General features: G+C 39.4%; 2 long non-coding RNA genes across 2 annotated transcripts; one reads left to right on the top strand and one right to left on the bottom strand.

The window, feature by feature from the left end:
- Positions 1-1,422: 1,422 nt before the first annotated feature.
- Positions 1,423-2,034, bottom strand: LOC120323822. Its single transcript, XR_005564694.1, has 2 exons — positions 1,870-2,034; positions 1,423-1,612 (listed from the first exon to the last, which is right to left on the bottom strand). It is a non-coding gene; the product is annotated as an uncharacterized LOC120323822 (long non-coding RNA).
- Positions 2,035-2,226: 192 nt separating this feature from the next.
- Positions 2,227-18,515, top strand: LOC113982810. Its single transcript, XR_005564702.1, has 5 exons — positions 2,227-2,251; positions 8,930-9,069; positions 12,720-12,825; positions 17,660-17,823; positions 18,447-18,515. It is a non-coding gene; the product is annotated as an uncharacterized LOC113982810 (long non-coding RNA).
- Positions 18,516-18,774: the final 259 nt, after the last annotated feature.

The raw sequence follows: 18,774 nt of genomic DNA, 5'->3' as shown, positions 1-18,774 counted from the left end.
CCATACATTCTTGACTGCATCTTCTTTTTCTGAGTGGAATTCTGTCCAGAAAAACAAACAAAAAAAAAGAATTGCAGAGGTGAGTAGAGATGTAGGTTGGTCAGCGTGTCTCAGGTTGGGTTTCAGAAACTGAAGAGCCCCAAATTGCTGGTGGCTTTTGTCTCTTTGACTCATGACATCAACTGGTAATTATGGATTTAGACTTACCTTTAAAGACAGGAAACAAATGTGAGGTAGTGTGAATCTGTATCAGCAGCAGTTTCAGAGGCAGATGAGAGTCACCGACATAGGAATGTAGGAATTCTGAACCATTTGCAGTGTTTTGGCCTCACAGAGAGTGCAGATGTCAATTTGCTGAAGCTGTGGGGTAGTTCAACTGGATACAGGGTCATTCTGACCTCTCTATGTCAATAGGTGTGCATGCATCTATACTGTGCGATAAAGGTGTGTTAATACTGCCATGGGAGAACTATTTGTTGTGTTTTCTTTCACTGGAACAGTCCCCAGTGGCAGCTTTGCCATGGTGTTAAATACCTATTGTTATATAATGATATTTATTTCGTGTTCTTAAATGGATTAAGGACATAAAGCTATCAGAGAGTGTCCAAAGGAGGTGTACAAAGACAGTGCAGAGCCTTGAGGGGAAGCCATACAAGCAGTGACTGAAGTCACTTGGTCTGTTCAGCCAGGAGGAGGCTGAGGGGAGACCTCAGTCCACAACTTCCTTGTGAGGACCAGTGGAGGGGCAGGTGACCAGTGATAGGACCCAGGAATGTCCTGAAGTTGTGTCAGGGAAGATTTAGGCTGGATATCAGGAAAAGGTTTTCCCCCAGAGGGTGGTTGAGCAATGGAACAGGCTCCCAAGTGCAGTGGTCACAGCACCAAGCCTGACAGAGTTCAAGAAGTGTTTGGACAATACTCGCAGGCACATGGTGAGACTGTTGGGGTGGTCCTGTGCAGGCCCAGGAGTTGGAATCAATGATCCTTGTGGGTTCCTTCCAACTCAGGATATTCTATAATTCTCTGATATGAGTTCCTGCCTCAGGGTCTGATTTTTACCTGTGTTCTGTGTTCGGCATGCGCCATGTTTGGGCAATGGTTGTGTGAAACATGACAATTAAACCTGGTTTTTCCAAGTCCACATTGCTGAAAAAGAGGAAGAGAGAGTCAAGTTTGTCTTAAGCCAGGCAATCCAAGCAATTAGACCCCAAATTGAATCCAACAAGCCAGCTTGGATGGGGCTCTAAGCAATCTGATATAGTGGGTGGCATCCCGGCCTATGACAGAGGGGTTGGAATGAGGTGATCTTTAAGGTCCCTTCTAACCCAAACCATTCAATAATTCTATGATTCTGTGAAGTTTTTATGTGCTATTGAAGCAATATTTACCTCAAAAAACCCAACTTTCATGTCCACCAGTCTCTTTCTACATCTTTATTTCTGTGGTTTCCCGTTGCCTCATTTGCTGTCATAGGTTTGCTCGTGTTTGTACTCCACAAGGAGATTTCCTTGCTAGTCGAGTTCCTTGTGAGAGCAGAGGCAATCCTTGTCATGCAGCAGCTTTTACTTTGTTAGACACTTTGTCTCTCTTGCACATTCAATTCACTAGTGCCCTGCAGAAAAGAACATATTGCTTGACATAATAGCGCTGTTTAATAAGTGGTTAAATCTTTCTATGTTCCTGATATCTTGGCTTTGAGCAAGATGGAAGGAGGATATTAAAAGCTTTCAGTTACAGATGTGCGCTGGAAGGACAATCTTGATACTGTTCTTTGGTAGCACATAAAGGTTAAGTGTAAGAAGGATGTTATGCATTTGTGATTACATAGGAAAGCATTCTATATCTGCTAATAATCTTTCTCAGGCATACCTGTCTAACTTTTCAGTTTTGGCAAGATCTTAATTTAGAGCAAATTACTTTTTTTATTGCAGAAGTGGTCAGTACAGGTAAATTATGAGTTTTCCCCCTTTTTACTTTAGAACATCTGAGCCTCCAAGGCAGTAATTGTCTGCAACCCTCTTCTCCTGGCTCAAAAGCTCTGTAGAATTACTGTTATCAGTTTTCTGTCCTGTGCCAGTATATTTGAACAGCAGGGATGCTGCAGCCCAGAATCCAGGGCTGATAATGGTTCTGCTGCACGTTCCTGGTGTTTATGACATGTTGTCTGGAGCACAGCAGTACTATGGGAAGCGTCTTGGGTTAAGAAAGATACATGCTGTAACTGAAGCAATATTCTGTTGAAGAGACTGCTGTAAGTAAGAATCTTGAGTGCTGAAAGTTTTTCTTTCTAAACAGTTCCAAATTAATTTATGACACTGAGATGGTGTGTGAGTGCTTGCTATGGCTTTCAGGGGGCTGTTTGCTCACATGATTTAGTCTGGATGTTATTTTCTTTATCTGCTGCTCCATGTGCCTGTATTCTTTTTGCAAATGACAGCTCTGTGCAAAAGTGCCCACATGGCAAGAAGAGAATCCAACTGCTGATGGCAAGAGCAGACACTATATCGGAACACTCTCAAGGTGCTGATCCCAGAGCTGTCATTTTCTGGAGGAAAAAATGTCCGGTGCAGACAGGCATGAGGCAGACAGGCATTGTGTACAGAGGATAATGATGGAGAGGGATCCAGGGGAATGGGCAGTACCTGCAGTGAGAAAGAAAACATTTAACAAGGCAATCCAGCTTAGAGACAACAAGAAAACACAGCAACAGAAAAAGGCAGGGATCAGAGCGTAAAGAAGCATCTTCAGAAGAGCAAAGAGAGAGGGAAAACAGATGCAGTATCACTTCTTACACAAAAAGAGGGAAGCGAATTCAATACTACATTGAAGACTTATCTATGTATGCATTATATGTGTAGGTATTTACTTACACATACGGAGACATGTACTTGTATAAAAAATTCACACATTTTCTTAATACTGTCTGTATAAACATCTGCTGCTGGTATAAAATTATTCTTGTAGTGCATAGTTTGAAAAAGCTTATGAACCCCTTTGGTATGAGAGATAAGAGAGCTTCTCTACTTCTCAGCAGAGGGAATATTCCATAGCATTTCAATACCATTATCTTATTCTAGTTCCTCTGTAATTCTGTGAAGTGGATGTAGAGACTTGGATAATTCAAGTGTATGAGTTAATAAATTACACTTAGAGTATATCCAGTTACCATAATGGCTCTTAAATAATTAAACAAAGCAATCTTAAATAGGATCCTGCTACACTGCACTAACTAGAAAGGTGTCATCAGAGTTACTAAAAACCTATCCCTTAAGGTCCCATTCCACTGTGTACATACAGTACAATTAGTGTCTGCTTTGTGGGTCTAAAGGAATTGAGTGTAAATCAAAGGCACAGAGTGCTTGTAGGGAATCGAGCAGAATTTAATGATGAAAATTATGTGGGTTATGGAAAATGTGAATGATGAGGATGTATCAGATGAACCACCAAGCCTTGCTGCAACTCAACTGACCTGCCTGTAGGATGGCTGTAGCCCTCTTCCAGGTCACAACAGGAATTAATTCTTATAAAGTTCTTTCACACTCTTCAAAGAGGACACTACTTTTTAAATCAACACCTGGAATAAAAATGTTATTGGAAGACAGTGATGTATATCGACCATGCTTCAATCAGGCCTTGAAGTCCTGATGAAAGCAGAAAGCAATGCTCTTGTAATTAGTTCCACTAACATCTGACAATTTATTCACATAGGTGAAGGATACAAGATTAGACCTTTGTTAGGACTCTTGCAGGAGATAAATTTTTTCTGGATAGCTATGAGCTAACAATGGGCTGTTTGATCTTTTGTGGAGACCTAAACAAAAATTTAAAAAAGTACCCAAAAGCCTAAACAAAAGGAAAAAGAATATTTAAAAATAATATTCTCATCAAATTCTCATGCACTTAATAAAAATGAATAGTGATACAAGCATAGTTCTTTTCCATGGAAAGCTAGAGATACTGTCTGAAAACTGAGTAAGGGATATGTTAAGTATATGTTATAGGGAATATATATGTAAGGGAGTATATACGTAAGGTATATGTATATGCTATAAAGCATATTGACAAAAGATTCTCTGGAAGAACTTTACTCAAAGGCTTTTTACTGTCTGTGGTATTTCAGATGTTCTCACAGCAGGTGGACCATATATTGTGTTACTTTCTTTGAGAAATTGCAGGAAGGCAACTGGTGAAATACAAGGTGTCATCCAACAGTTGTTTCACATACAGTAAAGAAGATCAGTAATGCAGGTTTCTATGATTTATCAATAAAGATCCAAATCACATATTGGAGTTGCCTCTAGACAACTCACTCAATGCTCTTTTAATAGTAATAACTAAGATTTATATAGTTTCTCTCATCCCTCAAAGATCCCAAAGCATTTTATGAACTCCTTTGAACACTCTTTTTGAGAGGAAATGCAAGGCCTATGAAGAAATTTTTGGGCAAGAAACTACATATTGTTTGGCAATATATGCAATACCATCATACACCAGTTTAGAAGAGGAAGAGAAAGACAAAGGTGTCAAAACAGAATGACAGATAGTATAATTAGATAAATTATAAATAAAATCAATTTATCCAAGTACCCTGGTACTGGAATCCAGCCATTATACTGCAGGATTTCACTTTCCTTCAGAGAGAAGTTTTTATTTCTTAACATATAATGTGAAATCAATCCAACTCTGAGTGTTGAAATACTTTTCTATGTGTGCAGCTGCAATGAGAATGTATTTTTGTCACTGGTAGTTACACTGTCTTAGTATCCAAAATAAATCAGGTGCTGTTCAGCTGCTGTAGATATAGTTCTGGTGCTGAAAAAAAATTACGGGACAAGAAAAAAAGAAAGTGAGGGATACACAAGAAATTACGAGAGGTGATAATGTTTTTCTCCTTCTTCACACTTAGGATTTGTCTTGATCATCAAGCCTGATTTGCCATTCTGGTTTTCAAAAGAAACCCAGCTTCCCTACTTCATATCAATGGGGAGGTTGTTCTCACCTTCATGTCAATACCTGGGGCACAAGACCTGTGCTTCTACAGGCAGACTGGGTCCAAATCTGATTTAACTTGCATACCATGTAAATGCAGTATAAAGCAGGACAGACTTTGACATGCTGGTTTGTTTGTTTGTTTTAATAAACACTGTGAATGTGTAGGAGCAGGCTGTGATATTTTTTAATTCCTTCCCTTGCCCTTTTGAGTTTTCGGAAGCCCTGGAGAGGGTGCCTCTGGGAATTATTTATTTACAGAAAAGGGAAGAGAAGTTTATTGAGTAGTGAAAATATCATCTTGTTTTGTTGCTGTATTTTCCACTTTTATTCTGAGAGATTAACCTGTACAAGAAAAGCACTTTAATGGAATACAATTGCTCTTTGAAGAGGGCCTGAAGAGATATCTATGCAGTATTTATATGCTGTCTCAATTACCACTGCAAAATAGTTTGATGATTCAGCAAGGGACCCTAACAGTATCTTCAATAATTCTTTCCCGTTTAGATCTCTTAAGAACCAATTTTATACTGTTGCTTGGTCTTTTATTGCCTTTAAGTCACACATTTCAGTACAGAAGGTAGGCTCGTAATCTTCTGTGAGCTGGAAATGCAGATGAACCTGGCAACAAGGCTAAGCTGAATGGAAAACCAAGAGTTTGTAACAATGCAGGCTGCTCTGTACAAGGTATTTTGAGGTAAACATGCCTTGTTTCTAGTTACATTAAAAAAAAAGGTGCTGGGGATATACCCGGCACAAGAACACACAAAACATTCTCAACAGAAATGTGAGGCAGCAAATGAAATACTTTTCTTTAAGTTGTTTGTGTAGTTACTGTGCAAAGCAAAGGTATAAATTTTCATTGTCTCCAAAGGCAAAATCCTGAGAGTTAAGACAAGTGAAGAAACCTAAGAGCAGCAGTTGGAAAGAACTGGTGCACAGCCCTGTGTGGGAGGGGCTGTAAAGGAGAATATTCTCTACCAGTATCAGGGAGCCCATCAGGGGAGTTGGCACAAGCGTCACTTGCTCAGGAGCACACGACAAGCTGTTGTTGGGAGTATTGTGACAAGTTATATGGAGCACCAAGGGATTCTCCAGACTTTATCAAGAGTGAGAGAATCATTCCCACCGCCATAAAAGTATCTTGGCAGGCAAAGGCTATAAATGTAATAAAAGAGGGGGGTTGGGGGGAAATGTTGTCTGTGCCCATAAAAGAGGACAGTGATTGTGTAGTTTTAGTGCTTCATAAAATCCTTCAAGTTAGCAGGAAGGGAAGAAACTGGGTGAAAAGATGAGTACAAAGCAACCCATGACATTTTTTCTGGAAACTGGGAAGGTGGATGAGGGAAAACACTGTTGGATCCCTAGTCTGATTTTATACCTTTCTGTAAACAGCAGCTATTGGCCTCTATTGCAGACAGGACTCAGCAAGCTGGACCTGCTCTCTAATTCAGTATGGATATGTTTTAAATTTCTAACTAAAATAAAAGGTAATTGTAAGACTGAGAGAAGCAAAATAATTTCATTTAAGTACCTGAAGTGTTTTTACACATTCTTAGACAAAGAACCGTACAAAGGGCAGTGTGGAAGCTGGGAATTAGGTGACAACTAATTTCTGGATTTTTTTCTCTTTTTTCCTCTGGAAAGCCATGGCAAAAAGTGAACAAGCAACACAGCTGCTTTTCTTGATAGCATTCCATGGTTGTCCAACCTGATTTTGCATAAAAACCTTCTTATTACTGGTTTCTTTTCTGACCTAAATGATCACATTCATAGCTAGCAAATGACTGATATAAATTAGCTCACTAGCAATTGGTAGAAAAACTCTTGTTCTGTCAGTTCATAAGAAAAATTTTCTGGCAGTCCTTTACTTTTGCCTTATTTTCTTGAAGACATCTTTGAAACTGAATGCTTAAGTTCAATATATCTTGTATACTAACTGAGGCAGTGCTGAAAGATTTTTGGTTTACCCTAATTTTTTCTGCTTCTGTGAGATAGGACATGGGTAAGGATTCAAACTTGAAAACACATGCCACTGCAACAGGAGATTTCAGTTGTTTAGATATAGCAGTTAATGAGAGCTGTGATAGCTCTCTGGAGATACATAAAAGACTACTAATGACTGGTTCATTTATAAGTGATGAAGATCTCTCAAGATCAAAATCCTTCCAAAAATGCAATAAATAGAGAGCTGTGAACTTGTAGTGGTCTTGACAGTGGTACACTGTCATTGTCACCCCAGTGCTGAGATTTCTTTAATGTTCAACTTTTAATGGAACTATTTTTCATTTGTAACATCTTGCAAGACATTTAATTTAGCTTTCTTCTGCTTTGTATCTCTGCTTTGCAGAGCCCAGTGGTTTATGGCTGCCATATGTCAATGTTTTCTCAGTTACATCTTTTTTCTGCCTGCAACTTCAGTTTAAGTGGAGTTAGAAGATTTTGTGCAATTCTATGCAACTGCAATGCCTTCAGAGCCCTTCAGTCGGAAGAGGACTCACAGCCTCCACTCTTTGGATGGTTAGCCCATTTGGGAAATTTCAGAATTATTGTGCAAACATAGATCAGCTGGAAAACATTGGTGCAGCAGGTCTTACACTTGCTGAAACATCAGTGCAACTCTGCATTTATGCCTAGAAAATACTTCTCAGAAATACTATAGACCCCAGAGGCGAATATATGAAATTCATGCTACCCTCTCCAAAACACATGTAATCTCTAGGCACAGAAACACATTGCTATATGTGAACATTGGAATAATTTCTTTATGTATTTATCTCTTTTCAGATTTTACTCTGATTTGTATGCCAGTTCTTACTGAAGCTTTATCACTTAAGTATCAATTATAAATGCAAAATTTGATATTTTTTATGTCCAGATTTACTGAATGATTAAACTAAATCACAGAATCACAGAATATGATTCACAAGGATCATTGAGTTAAACTCCTGGACCTGCACAGGATCATCCTCAAGTGTCACATCATGTGCCTGAGAGTATCCTCCAAATGCTTCTTGAACTCTCTCAGGCTTGGTGCTGTGACAATTATTTACAGAATTGTTTTCTTCTTTTTTATTGATAAAAATACTTTATTGATTACCTGGAGCCTTGAACTTGGAGCAAAATCTAACAAATCTTACCATAAGAGTTTCTCTGAGGCACTGGGAGCTGGACATGAAGAGTAACCCCATGCTATTTGCATATTACTTTATGACTTGTGCATAAAATCTGTTCTATAAACTCAGCTTAGTTCCCTCACAGAATATTCTATGCAATCATGAGAAATAAGTCTCTGTTATTCTTTGCATGTAGCTCTCTCTTGCCCATGTGGGATGAATGGCAAGACAGCCATTAACTCCAGCAATTGACAATCAAGTCCATGATTTAAAAGTGAACTCAAATTACAATGGACAGCATCAGTGTTTCAGGAGCTGAAGAAACAGACGGTGGTTCATGACCTGAAAAGTATCAAGCATCTGTAACTTTCACTGAAGGCAAATTATAAATGCTTGGCACCTCCCAGTGCCTGTCCTGCTATTCTGAATGCAGATTGTGACTAGAGGAGAGAAAATGGCAGTTTAGCAGCAATAATTCTTTAGGAGTAAGCAATCAGAAAATTCAGCAGGATCTGAATTATGTTAAGATGGATGGATCTCGTTGTACCAAAACTAAAATTTTAATATGCCACACATGGATGAAAAGGATTATGACCACTGTGTCACTATAGAAACTATTATAGCTGTGAATAATAATGGTAATCCATTCCATTAACATGGATATTTATATAATATTGCTATCTGATAATGGATAGATCAGTAAGGGATTGTAATTACCGCTATTGATTAGCTCTAAATTATGCATATTTATGACTAATGCTGAAATAATATGTTTTCAAAATCCTCTCTTCCATTTTCACTTACTACTTCTTTTTCCCATTCAGCTCTCCAATCATTCCATTAGTTTGGGAACTTGTGAGGGCACAATCACCTCTTTTCCATTAGGAATTGCCTGAGACCAACAACTACCATATTTTTTGAAAATGGAATTCCAGTCTGACTTAATCCCAATGGCACAAAAAAGGTAAGATGCTGAATTAATAATGGTCAAAACATTATTAATAACAGGACAAAAAATTATAAATAAGTTACTAAAGTGTTAAATTATCTTTTTGTAACATCTGTTTTCATGAGGTCAGTCACCAATTTGGTTTTTGCAGATTTCCACAAAGGCCTATTTTTAAAATGATGATGCAAACAATTTTCACTTATGCAACAAAATACCCATTTCTTGGGGCATTCCCAAAGTGTTTTCCACATGCCAAGTTATATCACTTTCTCTGTGTTACTCACCATCTCTGAGCAATGAAGAAGAAAATTTAACTCAGCCAGAGGGTCATTAGGAAAGTGCAGCAGAGCTCAGATCTGTTCGCTGTGGCTTGACCTGTGGTTATTTGGCATTGAGACTTTTTGCACAGTAGCCTTTTGACTCTTACTGAATTAATTCAGTGTACAACTTAAGTACTTACAAGTGGAGTTTTCTGGTGCCTGGGGTTGCATCCAGATCTCAGAGGTTTGACTCTCCTTGTGATGCAAAGGAAGGTTTAGGCAGAGAAAGAAAGTTAAGATTGTGCACTCAGAGGATGAGGTTTCATGAAAAAGCTAAACTGGGCCAGAGGTACACTTTTCTTCCTCCTCCTCCTCCTCTGTCTTTGTTCCCTCTCTTATGCTAAAAGAAAACTGCTCTAAGAAGGACAACTGAACAGTTTTCTCCTGAATTCGTGAGGTGCAAGGTCTTCCATGGATGTAAGATGCAATGAGAGCAAATAGCCATAGGTAGGTCACTCCTAATGGCCATGAGCTCTTAGTAGCTCGATCATTTCAGAGCTCAGATTGGCCTCTGTCTGTGCAGTCTGTTGAATCTGCTAGGCATTTTCAACTTAGGCTATCTTCCAGAGATAAGAAGTCTCAACAAAGGTCTTTCAGAGGGTTTCAACTAGCTGTTTGGAAGCTAGAGCCCAAAGTCCTCTCTTTAGGGAAAGCCCCCACAATCATTCTCTCAAAGAGCTCATGTGATGATGATTCACTCTTGTCTTTTTAAAGAGGCAGGAAAAGCAGTGGCAGTGTCACTGCTTTGCCTTCAAGAGAAATGGTTAGAAGCTCTTACCCACAAAATGAGACCCTGCTTCAAGGTCTTTCTCAGCCATGATGGTTTCAAAGAAGCTGCTCTTCTCTGTTCAAGCACCATCCCTGCCATCAATAGGGACAGAAATCCTCTAACCCAGCTAGTGCAGTCTGCTGCCTAAGAGGAATCTATCAAGTGATACACTGTATAAAGATGTTGGTAGTACCATCAGATATCTCTGAAAACATAAACATAATCTGCAGCTTCCAGACAGTGGTTGGTATGCTGATTCATGTGACTCTGAACAGACCAGATGGGCTCATCAAGGCACTGTGGACCTACTTTATTTACTCTTTTTACCCTGTCATGGCCCAGGTGGAAAGCAAGCATTAGGAACCTGTGTGATTAACCAGGGCAATTCTGGGTGTGCACAGTGAGTTCAAAGCCAGGAGGAGAAACCTGCTTTACCTGAGGTGCTTCAGTGGTAGGTACTGGCTGAGCTGAGCACCATTTACTCCTTCCACTTCTGTTTCACTTGGCAACACCTTTCCCCCTCTCCACCCTGACCTGGCTTGAATTCCTCTGACACTTGTCATTTAACAAGCTGTTGCTCTCCCTGGCACCTTCATTTGCTCCATTGTCCAAGGTCAAAATCTTTCTACTTAGTTATCAAAAAGCATTTGATGCACCTGGTCCAAAATGCAGGTTATTTAGAGACAATAATGTGGTACAGTTGCTATGAGAAGGAGGGGATTTAGACATGTCTTTCAAACTCTCATCCCTCTGAGAAGTGAGAGGTAAGGGGCCAATAACCCTCTTCAAGCTCTGAAATATTAAGGACAAACCTGAAATGTTTCCCTTGCAGATTTTACCTCGAAGTTGATTTATTGGTACTTAAACACTCAAGTATACTCAGTAAATAGGACCACAGATGTGCCATATTTCTGACTTTATAAGCCTCATGAATTATGGGATATGAGCCCTTTTATCCTGTGCCCTGTGTTTGAAAGTGAGTGCAGTGATCTCAGCCCTGTTTCTAGTGGTCAGGTGTCCACCCTACTTCTTGGCCTCTGCAGTCCTTTCAGATGACAGGATGACAGCTTACTTCTGGAGGCGTATTTGGAGAATAAATAGCTTTAATAACATGCTTGTCAATTCATGACAAAGAAGTTTTGGCGTTTTTTACTCCCTATGCTTTTCCTATTCCATGCAGAAGCTGGACAATTCATTACCTTTTGTAATGTAACACATTCTGCCTTCAACGGAAAAAGTCACATTCCAGCTGAGTTAGTCAATACTAGGGTTTGATGTTCTATCAGTACAAGGAAAAAGTGGCAAAGATGTTTTTAAGTCTTTGTTCCACTCTCTTAGCTCACCTGTTCACCAGTCTCTTTCCCACTTTCCTGCAAACTACAGTATAGGAGCATATACAGGAGCAAAGTATTTCCATGGGTCAAACTCTCTGCTGCCTAAGCCTTATGCAGTCACAGTAAGACAATCAATCCTGTTCCAAACAGTCCAGGACATTTTCCTTCATCTTCTTTGTAGCTTTTGACACTCTTAGAGGAAATTAAACTTATTTTTTCTTCATCAGAATCACTGAATGATTGAGGCTGGAGGGGACCTCTGGAGGTCAAGCAGGCCACCTCGAGTCGGTTGCCCAAGGACTTCGCCCAGATTGATTTTGAATATCTCCAAGGATGGAGACTGCACAACCTCACTGAGCAACCTGTGCCAGTGCTCAATTACCCTCACAGTATATTTTACCTCTTGGATCTGTCTTGTCTGGGATTTTCTCCATCTTCTATATCCATTATTTTCATAAACTGCCTTAATAACATGCACTGCTGCCTACTACAACAGGAATGCAATTTTTATGGTCTATGATGGCTATAAATTTCACCCTTTCCTAAGCATCTCTTTCTTGACATGTACGTTTTCATACGAGAAAATCACAAACTACTACTGTACTAACAAGTCAAGAGTAACCAAGACCATCATCTGCCCTGAAACTATTGGCTGGTGTACACACTCCTGAAACCGTGGCTTCCAGACCAGGGTGGCGACATCCAAAATTTCTCTTAGGAGTGATCCCTACCCTGTGCTGACTCCCCAAAATGTCTAGGGGACCACTGGTTAGCATGGACCAAAACAGCACCAGGGACCATCTGAATGATTTAACAGTGCATACAGAGAATTGAATATCCCTGTGTGGGAATGTTTCCTGGCACTGTTTAAAGTACTGTATAGACATAGCAGTAAATTCTACATAAAAGGCACATTAATGTGGCTATTAGGTAAACAGGAAGAAACCTTTGACCTTAGAAAACACTTTCTGTGCTCTCTGTCATTGGAAGTGTGGATCCTTTAGGTAGTTATGAGAAATCAGTACTTGGGTACCCAGCCTGCTGCTGCGTTTGCTGTGAGCACTGCTGGGGGATTATAGGGAAGAAGTGCCAATGCAAACCTCCTACCTAAATTTAACCTCACAGCTGAGTTAACTCGGCTGATATCAAAATAAGGCAGAATTTCAGACAAATTAAGTGGAGAGTCACAGAACAGGGAATAATTCCCCTGTTTCACACCATCTAGTTTTTTTTTCCTTCCAGAGCTTCAAAGGGAAATAAGGCATTCCTGCACACTGGGCTTTGAAGGTGAGCTGCTTCATGAAAACTCCCTGCAGTGCTGTGTTGCTGAAACCAACAATCTGAAAATGTAAGTTCAGCTTTGCTGTAACCTCTCTTTTAAGTGGCTGTAGAGGCTAAACAAAAATCAAGCAGTTTCTTGAGCTATATCTGAAAACAAAAAGCAAAACCCAAAACAAAACAATAACCTTGACAATCTGAGTTGTGTTTCCCAGCTTCTGTATTCACTTTCAGACCGTGCTTGCATTTGACTTCATGTCCCAATGCGACACAGATACTCTGTCTTTCTTCCTTTTGTCCATGAACTGGGAAGACAGTGTCCTAGAAGGGCCCAGTGGAATTCTCAGCCTGGAAGATAAGGGGCTAAGAGAAACTAGTTGAGGCCTTTGTGGTTGGACAATGATGCCTAGGGATGAACACAGCAGTCCTCCTAGGAATAGGTAGGGATAACTCCGTCTTTCATTGCTTATACAACTTTGCCATGTTTCAGTCCTTCTGTCCAACAGTGGCATCAGACTATGTTCAATGCTTACAGAAAAAATATGAGCAGATCTTTTGTTACTTGGGTTGATGGTTTTGCAATGTTTACTCGTCTGGTGTATCCATACAGACTTGATGTCACACACAGCGGTGCAAAGCAGTTGCATTTCTTTTCTGTGTAAGGTCTCATGAAATGGCATTTGTTGTATGTGTTAGTAATGAAATTATTAACTTCATGTTAGAAAAAACTATTTTGTTGACTTACAGGAATTATATAAAAATTATTTGGTATAATTCCTCACTTAGAATCATGTAGGTTGGAAAAGACCCTAAAAATCATCAATTCCAGCCATTAACCCGGCCCTGCCAAGTCCACCACTAAAACATGTCCCCAGGTGCCACGTCTACATATCTGTTAAATACCTCCAGGGATGGTGACCTCAGCACTGCCCTGGGTAGCCTGTTTCAGTACTTGTACTGCCTCAATTCACCAGTGTTGGACCTGGCTACTATTTATCTTCATTCCCCTTTTGAAAATTGCTGTGAATTCATAAAGGTTTATCCAATGTCCACTAAAGTCAATGGGATATAAAAGGTCTTTTAACAGCAAATTAATTTTTTTCTGGAGGATTAAATGGCTTTAGCTAAATGGCAAATTAAGTAATGTAAATTATCCTTAGCCTAAAGAGTTATTCTAACATTATTAGTTTTACTACAGTTTCCAGGACAAGGTCTGATCTCAATTACACTGGTGTGAATGCAGATAGCTGTTAACTTTGAGCTACTAGACTTTTTCTAAACATTTGCAAATGTTATAGATCAAAATCAGGACTCCTTGTCCTTCTTGGGATTTAAAATGCAGGTTTCCTTTGCTGATTTTCCAGCTGGTATTTTTGGTGCACTCTCCAATAGTCAAACACACTATTCTTTATTAGAGTCAGTCCTCTTTCAAGGCACATTTTTTTTCCCTTTTACCATTCTCTGCTCTTTCTTTGAAAAAGAAAAAGTGATCCAGTTGCACAGATAACTTTATCTTACTACTGATTTAAATCTTCACTTTCTTTAAGAAGCTATTAAAAAAAACCAACAAAAAACAACAAAACCAACCAAAACCTGAGCTTTTTCTCTAACTTTTATTGAAAAGGGACAAGAAAAAGATAATTTCTACCACTATGGGATAACAGTACTTCTATGTCTCTCTTCCTAATAAAATTTTGGGGAACTTTATTTTCCCTAGGTAGCCTTGTAGGTGCATAAATAACAGGGTTTATAAACAAGTGTCCCTATCCATATGGTCACCCATCTGGTGGTGAAGAATCCCAAGAGACATCAATTACTGGGAGTGCAAACATAAAGTTAGGAAAAGCTACTAAGACTGTTAGTTATACACTTTACAAAATGATAAATCCCAATATCACAATGATAATTAAGGTTTTTCTTAAGTGTCTTTCATCTTGAACAACCCTGCAGGTACTTTCCCAGGAGGAATTATTATAAAAATGATTATATGATGAATCATTGATATACAAGGGAATTAAAACTAAAATAACTTTCTGGGGACAAGTGCAGCGTCTGGGGGACAAGCACCTACATGACCCTGCTGTTAAAGACCTGCCTCCCTCTGCTTAAATTCAGAGCCTTCCCTTAGACACATGGATTTCCAGTGCAATGGAAAGGAGAACTACACTTGTGGGAATGGTGACCACTTGGGACTGCGTGCTTCTGTGTGAGTGGGTGCGTCATGTTAGAACAGCAAATCCCAGAGCCCCTTTTTGATTATTTCTTATCCAATCACCTTTCTACCTTCCATCAGACAACAGGTGAAGGAACAGGGACTTAAGATCAGCATGAACACTCTCTGCAAACATACACATGCACCTTCATCCCATATCCTTAGCTATGGCAAGGCTTGAATTTGGCAGGTTGTTTGGAGTGTGTCTGTGCTAATTGCCAGTGTGCTTTGGGAGAGCTGCTGGATATAACTTGACAGCTCTTTTTTAAACCTGTCTGCTCTTATATTTGGATTATCTTTGGATCTCATGAAAAGTACTCCTGAAAAGAAACTGGCCTGTGTAAGGAGCCACAGCAGCGGTGTTTTAAACTCTTTTAAAGATGAACTCAGAGATTTCCTTTTTTTTTTTTTCAATAACAACACCTAGGTGGCTGCACTCTGAGCATAAATTCTCCTGTCAGCTTTCTGCTAAGCGCAGCTGTTGCCCTGAGTCTCATTTTGTAGTATTGTGATTCTCTGTGTCTCATACTCAGAGTCCAGACACACAGCAAAGAGTTCTGGATTCTGCCTGAGGGGAATCAGATTCTAAATGTCATATATTGGTTTCCAGGAATAGGAGTCTCTTATTGGATGCAGCTTAGGAAGCAAAAAGTACACTTCAGGGAATGAGTATCTTTGGTGAGGAAGTATTCACATCCTTTAAATGCAGGATACTGCCACTAATAATTTCTGTCAATTTTTGTTACTTAGATAGTATTTGAATGAGATTTGAGGAAATTAACTAACTAAAAAACTCTCAACTGAATATTTTGGAATACCAAATGATTAATCTTCTAGCAAGATCTGAAAGAATTTCTGATGTTTAGAGTGTTTTGATTGGTAGTCATGGGGAAGATTTTGAAAGGTCAAGTCAGAAGAGGAATGCAGAATCAATCCAGGGAAAGATTGAAGTTTGCTATATAAGCAAGTTAAATTTACATCAAACCTAAAGGGAGGTTAACATTATTTAAATTTTCAGTGCTGAGAAACAAATGGCTGTAAAGTATACTATGCTTCCACAGTGATGCACTACACATACAATAAAGTTTAGGGAGCTCAAACAATTACTGTAGGTATGTATGGTTATTGCAAAACTTTGGATGAGAATTTTAGTTTTTGTAAGATTTTCTGGGAGCAGTGAGCTTGTGTCATCCAGATGTCTGCATTAAAAGAAGTTAGAGCAAATCACGTTTCTCCTCTGATTAGTGGTTATAAAACTGTAACGTATCATTCCAAACCCACAGTGTTCCAGAGCCTTTGAATCAAGTGTGATCACTCTATCAGCAAAAAGATATGTACTCATAGCTGTCAGAGCTGGTAACTCAGTTTGGAATATGGCAGTCACACTGTGCTTTGCACTTTATTGCCAGCAGTAACAATTCAACAACACCTCCATAACCCTATTGCCATTTGCTCATCCCTGAAGTTGCACCAAGAGAAAAATTGTCCTTATAGGGGTGGAAATTAGCATCATGTGAAGAGAGTGGAACCTCACCTGAAGACAATATGGATAAAAAAGTGACACCACCTTTATTGCCAGTAGTGATACAGAAAAAAAAGCACCTGAGCTGTGTGTATTCAGTGGGTCCAAATGCCAGAGTTGTTGGTTCTTGGGGACATGACTTTGGGAGTCAGAAACTCTGGGTGTAAGTGCACACTGGAGCAAATATGGCCCTAAAACACGTCCTCCAGACCCTTGGTTGGGATGTCTGTGTAGCAAACCTGGAAAACACCAGCTCTGGTTATTACAGTGTGGGCATTGGCTTGACTTTGTAGAGCTGGAAGTAGCAAAAGAAAAAAAAACCCTCAGATTTTAAACTGAACTCATTTGATATGAGCATCATTGTCATGCAATACTTATGGATCTCCACAGTCACTTTGAAGTGCAGAAACACAGTGTAAATAGCAATCACAGAGAATTTATAGGACTAAAATTATTTACAGAAAAATAGGTATAATGAGACTGAACAAAAAGAAACCTAGGCTTACATTGTTAGGAGGGATGAAGGGTATGGATTTGTGTCTCTGACTAAGTGGATACTTATCAACCTGAAAGACATCTAGACATAGCTCGACTGTTATGATACCCATATTTCATATTGAACTTAATGTGAATTCTCATCTAAATGTGTTACTGATTGTGATAGCACAGTTTCAATCAAGTTTTTAATTCTGATTACTTAAGTATGACTATTTCATAGTGGTTTGTAACAGTTACACGTGCAGATGGTGTTATGCACATTGTATTCCCCCCCCGAATTTACCTGAAGATGTGGGATGAGAAGTGTGGAATTCAAATCTCCAGAGAATGAAGGAGGAATTGGTACATGAAGAGAAATGCTTATGAGAAATCCAGATAGATCAATGACAAGTAGAAAGAAACTTTTGTGGGACAAGAGAAACCTACTGAGCTGGATGCTCTTTACCTGTTATTTGTGTTGACTTTTGAGATATTTGTGTTTAATAATAAAGAAGCTGTTATTGCAGTCTACTGAGGAAATGGCAAAGGAATCATGTCAGGTCTGGGGAGGAGGTGAGTAATCTTGAACAGAAACCTGCACAGTTTAGCTAGAAAGCAAGCATTTTTCTCTTCAAAGGGCTTATTTGTGGGCAAAACATCAATGTGACTCTCATAACATTGATTTTTCTCTAGGAAGCTGAGACAGTGAGGAGGATATTGGCTGATGAGTGGTAAGGACCTCAGACTACTTGAGTTTTGACATCAGTGGCCTAGTTAAAGGAGTCCAATGTGGGGACCATTTATGACCAGACATAGAAGAGCACTGGAACTGCAATTCCCTGAAGAGAAACAGAAAGGTATGTACAGAATGCAGTCTCCAAATCTGAACAAGCAACTATGAGAAGATATAAGGAGGGAGAAGTGGCCAGTTAACTCAAGTTCTTCACAGCTATAAGGGTCATGAAAACTCCTGATGCCTGGGAAGGAAGCAGGGAAATGTCTTCTCAGTTGTGTATTAATACACTTTCCCAAGTTTAGAGGGTATACTTACTGTGTCATTCTGTCCTATTTCATCCAAAAATGTTCTGTTTATTTTTAAGAATTAATGACTTAAGGATCCAAGGGCCCCCCACTGCTGACTTCTGTAATTTGTGATTTCCTACAATTTCAGCAGTGTTGGTCCATAAACTTGGATTAGTGTCTCTTGGCAACTTGGTTTCTCTGGCAATGTTACGGAACAATATGAAAAGCCTTTTTAAAATGCATTCTGCAAGTCCATTAGCCTCATGCTTACTGAATCTCCATGAAAGTGTGGCTGGATTGGTAAAACAGGATTTCCCTCAACTGGTAAAACAGGATTACCCTTGACAGTTTTATCCAATGCATTGTTTATCCATGAACAAATTGATCTTACTCTTTGTTACAGCTTCAACCATCTTGTTAGTGATACAAGCCAGACTTACTGGTGTGTCTTTCCCAGGAGGAATGTCCTAGAGGGTCTGTTATGGCTTCTACACTTGCTTTTCTACAATTGTATCCTGAACTGGTGTCACAGTCTCGATATCTGGAGATAAAAATGTCGAGAGGTGTACTGTGGAGTGTTGTCATCTGTGGAGTGACATCCTTATGTGGAAAATACTGCAGTAGATTGTTGATAAGGACAGATCCTCCATTTCCAGGATGAAGAAAGGATATGTTCACATTCTGCTGGAAAACTAACCAAAATAGTGATGGTGTCTGCTCCAAACTTCACAAGTGGTCAGCAGCACAGATTCTAGGAGAAAACTAAGCTGCCTTGGGTATCATAC

Source organism: Pipra filicauda, unplaced genomic scaffold (assembly GCF_003945595.2).
Source record: "Pipra filicauda isolate LSUMZ 115617 unplaced genomic scaffold, ASM394559v2 scaffold34_size3990699_pilon, whole genome shotgun sequence".
NCBI classification, from domain to species: domain Eukaryota; kingdom Metazoa; phylum Chordata; class Aves; order Passeriformes; family Pipridae; genus Pipra; species Pipra filicauda.
The sequence above is the reverse complement of the archived record's forward strand: the minus strand, read 5'-3'. Positions and strand labels throughout refer to the sequence as shown.